This window comes from Rhinopithecus roxellana, chromosome 6, assembly GCF_007565055.1.
Source record: "Rhinopithecus roxellana isolate Shanxi Qingling chromosome 6, ASM756505v1, whole genome shotgun sequence".
NCBI classification, from domain to species: domain Eukaryota; kingdom Metazoa; phylum Chordata; class Mammalia; order Primates; family Cercopithecidae; genus Rhinopithecus; species Rhinopithecus roxellana.
In genome coordinates, this window is record NC_044554.1 from 28598529 (window position 1) to 28607321 (window position 8793).

Here is an 8793-nt window from a genome sequence, read left to right on the forward strand (position 1 = left end):
TGGGATCTGCCAAACATCTAACAGATTATGTATTAATTTACATGTGTTAATTTGGTCTTAACATTAAGACCAACTTTGAGCTATAATTTTATGTAGATTTTTAGATGAAAATATTTAGTATATAATATGTTTGTAACTGATTTCTATTAGTCACATTTATTATTTTTTTCTTTTCCTTCAGTTTTTATTTTTTCTGGTTGTAATTATTTTTTGTGACTCCCTTATCTCATCCCTTAGCATATTAATCTTACTCATTTTAAAAATGATGTAATACGTCTTCGAGAATTTCCAATATACATGTTTGACAAATCTTATTTTGTCATAAATTAACATTATACTACTTCATGGATAATGAAGGTGATTTATGTAAATGAATTCCCAGTTCTTCCCTTTCATCATTGAACATATTGTTGTCATATTTACATCATTTATTTGTATGCTTTAATCTTTCAATACGTTGTTATTATTATTACCTTACAAACAGCGTTATCTTTTAGATAAATTAAGAATAAGAAAATTGTCATCTTTGTTTATTTTTCTTCATTTGCCTTCTTTCTCTGCTGCTTTTTTGTTTGATAGATTTCAGTGTCTGGTCTATGTCATTTTTCTTCTCCCTAAAGAACTTCTTATTAACATATTTGCAGAGAAGTTCTACTGGTGATGATTTCCTTCAGTTGTGAGTGTGTGTGTGCGTGTGTGTGTGTGTGTGTATGTGTGTATGTGCATGTGCATGTATGTCTGAAAAACTATTTTTCTTTATAGAAGAATAATTTCATTGGAAATATACTTCTAGTTTGGTGGTTTGGATGTTTTGTTTGTTTTTATCAGCACTTTAGATGTTTTGCTTACTCTGACTTTGCTTTCATGCTTTCTTATAAGAAGACTACTCTAAGTCTTATTATTACTCAGTAGATAAACTATATTTATATTTATTTTATTCCTCTGATTTCTATCAAGATGTCCTGTGTCGCTGGTTTTCTGCAGTTTAAATATTAAATGACTATATGTAGATATTTTGACATTTGTCTTCTTTGGTTTTCTTTGATCTTCCTGGATCTGTGGGATATTGACTGTCATTAATTCTAACCTGCTGTTACTTCAAATAGTTCTCCTTTTTCTCTCATAATGTAACATATGACCATGCTTTTAATTTCACTAAGAAAACAAACCCGGTAACATTACAATCTTATTTCCCCACTTCAAATTTTACTATCCTAGCTTACCTACAAATTTTGAATCTTACAAATTTTGCCTTCATTCCCGTTTTATTAAAAGTATGGACCATGAATTGGTAAGAGTATTCTGTCTCTTACCTTCTGAATGGCTTCTCCTATAATTAACTCCTGTAGTACATTATCAGTTTCCTCTCTTCTGAACATTTCTGAAGATGAAGATATACTGAATGCTGTAACATTCTTGATGAAAAATTCAGCCCTTGCTTTCTAGCTACTGCTGTGTTTTGTTCTATGCCACAGAAAAAAACTCTAAGAAGTTGACCATGCTTCCTACTTTTACTTTCTCACATTTCGATGTCCCATCACCTCTTAGCATAGCTAACCAGTCAGTGGTTTAAAGCTTCGTGTTGTACAACTAATATTTAATGAATGCCTACTTGATGTTTTTTTTTTTTGTTTGTTTGTTTATTTTTTGACAGAGTCTCACTCTGTCGCCCAGGCTGGAGTGCAATGGCACGATCTTGGCCCACTGCAACCTCCTTCACCTCCTGGGTTCAAGCAGTTTTCCTTTCTCAGCCTCCTGAGTAGCTAAGGTTACAAACGGGCACCACCATGCCTCGCTAATTTTTGTATTTTTAGTAGGGACGGGGTTTCACCATGTTGGGCAGGTTGTGTCTTTCACATCTCATCCTCCCCTGCTATTTACCCAATATTGATGTCCCAAATTTCAAAATAATCAGATTGCTTTTGGTAGCAATTTGACCAGAATAAGAACAGCTTAGAAGTGTGTGTGTAGAGGAGAATTAAATGTCCAAAAGTTCCATTGCTCATAAATGAGGAAGAAAAGCTCGTGAGTAAATTGCCCAGTGTTGTCTTTTATATGGCTATACAAGACATGTAAAAAGGCATTTTATGTACTGCCCTAGAGATCTCAAAAGAATCAGTTTCCAAGATTAGCATATCTTTCTATTGCCTTGTCTTCCTTCTCTGTCTCACTGTCTTCACTCCTTCACATGTCTTTTATGAGATTAATTCATTAAAAATCTGAAATTCTAATATTCTCAAGGCCTGCTTTTAGGGAAAATCCAAATTAAGTTAGTTATCTTTGATTTAGACTGACCATCTACCCTGAAGCCATCAGTTTAAACTTCATCTACAACTCTATTTTCAAAATATATCTCTTAAATTCAACCATGTCTCATCACTTAAACTGTTGCTGTGATAAATTACAAAATCCTCGTTTTTTATGGTTGAACTACACGTACTTGCATTCCTTGGAGTAAATCAGTAGCCATAAACAATACCCTTTCTTCTCTTTTCCCTAGCAAGTTTCTCTTAGTCGTACAATTTGAACATTCTAAAGTCAAAATAAATCAAATCCTTTATTTATATGTAATTTGCCATCACATGTAAGTCTATTTTTTAAAGGCCGGCATGATTTCTTTCATTTCTTCATGTGTGACTTCCCCTCAAAACATTCTTCTTCTTTCTTACTATGTCCCAGTCTTTCTGTTTTTTTTTTTTTTTTTTTTCCTTCTATTTTTCATATGTTACAAGTTTGTCCCTGGCAAGGACCATGATATTTGTTGTAATATGTGCCTTTTCTTTTCCATCTTTGACTCTTTCTCATGACTTTGTTCTCTCCTCACATAGCTACACCCCCCGTCCATCCAATATAAAATATTCCACTCATGCTCTTTGTTTACCCTTCTTTCTTTTTTTATCACTTTGTATAGCATTCCTCACAATCTGAAATTATACTCTCATTGTTAGTTCATGTTTTAATTATCATCTTCTTTCACTAGCATGTAAATTCCTTGAGGCAAAAACGTCATCACTTTAACAGAAGGAATAAAACCTCTGATGTAAAATGTGGGTAAAGCAGCTGAAATCAATCATAAGATAATTTTTAAATTTTCAACATATTTTAAACATAGAAAATATTGTATTGCAAATAATTATAAAGACATTATATGAAGTTATGATGGTAATGAGATGTTATTTGGAACATAAGGATTATAAAACACCATAAGTATATCAGAGTTGAGTTTACGTAAGTATAAAATATATGCTTTATTTGGGGACCTAATTTTAATTGAACTCTGGGAGAAATGTAAGAATACAAATTCCAGTCATTTAAACGAAGATGGTAAGTTTTCAAGGTGACAAAATCTTTAACTGAGTTAGTTGAGTTTAATGTGAAGTCATTTATTGGAAGCAAGTAGTACACAGATCAATAGTGAGTCTGGGGAAAAAAACACATTCTGCTCAAAAGCATATAATGATTTAGCAGTATGATCAGTGCAGAAACCTTTTATCATCTAGATTATATTTGATTTTATCTCCTTGTTTTGCAAATTTAAAACATGCATTGTGAAATTGTCATTTACATTCATCTTGTGGATGATTAATAACCATTGGAAACATAAATGTTCACATACATAATTTAAACTGATGTATACTATATATTCTGTAAATTAAATGAATTAGAAGAAGAAAATCAATTTACCAATACTAGCATTTGTGTAAAAGACCTTTTAAATTAATATTGACACAACTTTTTAAGAGTAGCTGATGTTATCTTTTAGAAAGCCAGACATTTTGCCTTGTGGCCTGTAAGTACTGATGGGGAATTTTGTAGGAAATAAACCTCATGTTATTTAAGTAACCTTAGAGTCTAAAAAAAAAAAAAAAAAAAAAAAAAAAAAAAAAACATGATTTTGTGTGGGATATAGAAGAGTAAGGTAACAGAAAACAATGATTTTAATATTGTTCTTCTTTTGGTAATGTTAATTTTTCTCTGAATGCATTAGTTTTCTATTGCTGTGGCAATAAATTACTACAAACTTAGCAGCGTAAAACAATACCACTGTATTAGCTCACAGTCTGTATGACAGAAATCAGACCATGAATACAGTGTACCAGGCTTCCCTACTTAGGGTCTCACATGGTAGAAATCACAGTGTCACAGATAATGTCTCATCTGGAGCTACAATCCTCTTCCAAGCTCCTTCAGATTGTTGGTAGAATTCAGTTCCTAGATTCACTTTCTCTAAAGACTCAGGGGTTGTGCCTTTTACCTTTAAAGCCAGCAGCAGAAATTTTCAGATATTGTTGAATCTCTTGTGCTTAGAATTCCTGACTTCCTGTCTCTGACCTCAAAATCCAGGTTTAAAGGGCTCATGTGAGTAGGTCAAGTCTGACTGGATAATCTCCCTTTTTAAAAGTCCATTGTGACATATAATGTATCCTAAGTATTGGAATATTACCCATCAAAATCGCCATGCCTGAGATTATGAAGGGCATATCCACCAGAAGCCATCAATCTTGAGAGACCATCTTAAAATTCTGCCTGAATTTTGAGTAATGCCACTGGACTAAAATACTTATTTTTCTTTCTCTAATTAGAAACAAGAAATACATGTGATTACATTCAAGCTAAATATTTATTTAAAAACTTTACTCCAGACTTCAATAGAATTTATAAAGGCATGTAAATATGTATGTTAAAATAACTCTGCCCTAGAGGAACATTTTTTCATTTGTATGTTTTTATAAGGAAATGAAACAGAGGTAGTATGGGAGTTATAAAACACATGTCCCTCTCTAATATAAGTATGTAGAAAATGTAATTTCCTTTCCATGGAAAATATTCACATTAATTCCTCTTGCTCACCTGTATTTATCATCACACATGACGTTCTTTCTCTGTTGTTTAATAATTCAAATAAAAGTTAGAAGATACATTTGCCTCAAGATAAATTCTCATATCTCCTAAAAGTATGCTCCATGTTATGGAGATGACATACCACTTTTGTTTCTTGACATTCTAAAATTAGGTAGATTCAACTTCTGTGGCAGACTATAGTATATCTTATTATGATATTATGACTGGAAAGCCCCTCCTCTAAACATTCTACTTTGCCTAGGCAATTTTTAGACATTTTATTTAAATAATATGCTCATGAGTTAGCCTCAGATTTTTGGAGTGAAAGACTAGAATTATCATACATAATTTGCATCTCCTTGCATTAAAAGGTGGGTTCCATTTCCCTAACTGTTGAGATTGTGCTGGATTTGGTAACTGCTTTAACCAACAGAATGCAGCAGAAGTGAATTTTGTGCAAATTCTGGGCAAGGCTCAAGAAGCCCTGCTTTTTTTCTGCTCTGATTTTCTTGCTGCTCTGAGATTACCGGGTAAAAACAGCCTGAAATATTAGGAGAGAAGACCACCTGAGAGGCATCTAGGGTCATTATTTTTAGCTGCCAGCTAACCTAATAATAAATTAAAATAAAATGCTTACCACCATGTATTTAATTTTATTAAATGATTTGAATTTTTTATATATATATTAGATAATATGTTTGGCTTGATGGCAAAAACATTGTTTTTGTGTTACATTAGTCAAAATCATAGAAAATAGACTTGAATCAACAAAAATAACTCATAAACAAAATTGAATCAACATATAAAGAAAGATTAATATTCTTGGTTAATAAGTCAGTCAAATTTTCAGAAACAGTATTTTAGCAAAGAAATACAGCAGGTTGTTAAGAACAAGGACTATGGAAGTAGCAGCTCTCATTGGTAATCTTGGCTCTGATACTGACCCGAATTCATTACTTAGTCTCTCTTTCCTTTAGTTTTCTCATCAGTAAAACACTGGCTTCTGACTCATAAGGTGATTGGAAATTTGACCAAGTTAATACATGAAAATCCATATAATCATTGTTTATTGCCACATAACAAATCATCAAATACTAAGCAATTTAAAAATAATACACATTGTCTTCAAGTTTTCTGTGGGTTATAGACTGACCATGGCTTGGTTGAGTTCTCTGCTTCAGATTCTTACTAGTCTGTAAGGCATGTGTCAATCAGTACTTTGGTCTTACACAAACTCAACTGGGGAAAGAACTTTTTGCAAGCTTTCTCAAGTTAGTAGAATTCATTTCCTTTTTGGCCACAAAACTGAGGCTTTTAGTTTCTTCCTGATGGCCACACTCAATTTCTAGAATCCTTCTGAAGTTCTTTGTCATGGGGGCTTATCCAACAAGGCCACTTAATTTATGAAAATTTATTTCTTCAAATCCAGCAATAGAAAGAGAGCAAATTAACTATCAAGATGGAGTCTTACAGAATATGCTGTAATGACACAGTAGTATCTCATCATATTTGCCACATCATATTACTTAGAAGTAAGCCACAGGTATTATTCACACCAGAGGGGAGAAGATTATTCAATGATGTAAATATCAGAAGACTGGAATTATTAAAGGTCATTTTAGAGACTACCCACCGAAAGCCCTTACCTCAGTGTGTGGAATACAGTAAATGCAGAATGAATGTGAGCTATCTAACAATTGCTATAAAAATCTCAGAACAAAATTGCAACAGAATATATAGCAATTGAAACAAGAAAAATTTTACTAGAGTAGTCATTATTTATTCATCTTCCTCTTGTGATTCTTAAAGCATATGTGTACAAATAAATAGGAACCAGTTTAAAATAGTCTAATAGAAAGAAGATTTGGGAAGAGTAGTCAACTTAAAGATGTTGATTCAGTCACTTGTCACTGAGCTGGTAATCAGCAGCTAACATCTTTGGGAGTTTGACACTTACTCATTCTGGTTAAGCTTAAATGCACAGAATTTGTGAAAATGTACCTAAAACAATAGATTTGATAGGGGACTGAAATCCGCTTGGTCATTCGGATAAGGTTTAAGATGATCTATGACTCAAATAGTTATCTCTGAAATAAACATTTTATATATTATTTTTTAAAATCTACTCTACATGGCAAAATAACTGAGAATCTGATAACTAGTTATAAGAGGATCGTTGTTTATTTTTTTCGGAATAAGTTTAGAGAGTTTTATCAATTTCAAGTTTTTGGACACATTGTCTAAGATTAACCTGTATTTCAGCGGCTTTTTAAAGTGGAATTTAAACATTCTTATTTTGTTTTCTAAGTAAAAGGCATAATTTTTCCCATTTGTACTTGTTTTTGAATTTAAATGAGCAAAGTTTTTTGATATTGCTGCTTCCTTAATTCACCTTTTAATGTATTATTTATATCATTCTCATTAAGTAAATTCTAAAAGGAGGAAACATCTCTTCAGGAGATATAATAGGGAAATGTATCCACACTATCCACAGCAGTAATACAGGTACCACTGAAGGTGCTGAATAAAATTCTAAAAACTGATTATTTTTCTTCCCAGGTATACTTCTCAGTAGAAAAACATTAGAAGTTTAGAGGCATTTGTACATGCTGGTTATTCTTTGTAGCATTAAATGAAGCCCCCACCAGTATATCAGTGATTTCCATGGCATAGCTATGATTCACTTTGATGATATAGAGCTTCCGTAGGGAGAGAGACATGGGAAAAAGGGCAACAGCATTTCTAAGTCAAATGGAAAAATGTCTTCAAACATAATTTTTGAAGAATTCACAAATGAAATTTTCTGTGAATTTCACACTACTTTTAGAAGTATAGCTTTTATAAATTCAGTGATATTAATTTTAAATTCATATTTAAATTAATTTATTAATAAAAATTAATTAAAATAATTAATTAAAAATTAAATTATTAGTGACAGTCCATGAAATTTTATTTTCAGGGGATTTTAGGTATAACCTAAAGAGATCCATAAAAATGATACTCTGAAATCATAGCATTATATGCTCTATATAATGAAAAATTATAGTTGTATATATTTAAGGGGCACAAAATGATATTATGATCTATAAATAAAGTGTGAAATAATTAAATCAAGCTACTTAACATCACCTCAATTACAAATCATTTTTTGTAATGAGAATATTCAAAATTTACTCTCAGCTACTTTCAAATGTACAATACACTGTTAACTATATTCAGCACACTGTACAATAGATCTCAAAGAAAAAGTAAAAAATTAATCCTCCTGTCTAATTAAGGCTTTGTACCCTTGGATCATCATCCCCCCATTCCCTCCATCCCCTAGCCTTTGGTAACCACTATTCTATTCTATTGTTTTATGAGTTCGATTGTTTTAGATTTCACAGATAAGTGAAAGTAGGCAGTGTCTTTCTGTGACTGACTTGTCTTATCTGTGACTATTACTTAACATTATAGTGTACAACTTCATCCATGTTGTTGCAAATGATAGCATTTCTTTCTTTTTTCCATGGCGGAATAGTATTCCATTGTTTATGCAGACCATATTTTCTTTATGTGTTCATCTGTTGATGAACACTTAGGTTGATTCTGTAACTTGTCTACTGTGAATAACACTACGATGAATATGGGAGTGCAGATATCTCTTGGATTTACAGATTTTAAATCTTTTGGGTAAATACCCAGAAACAGGATTTCTGGATCATATGGTGATTCTATTTTCGTTTTTTTCAGAAACCACCATATAATTGTCTACGATCGTAATACTAATTTTGATTCCCACCAACAGTGTGCAAGGATTTTCTTTTCTCCACATCCTCACCAAAACTTGTTACCTTTTATTTTCCTCTTATTAGAGTATGGAAAAAAACCTCTTGTTTTCTATAATGTAATTAGCTTTATATAGCCATTATAGCATCTAAAAACTAATTTTAACATAACTTTTATGATACT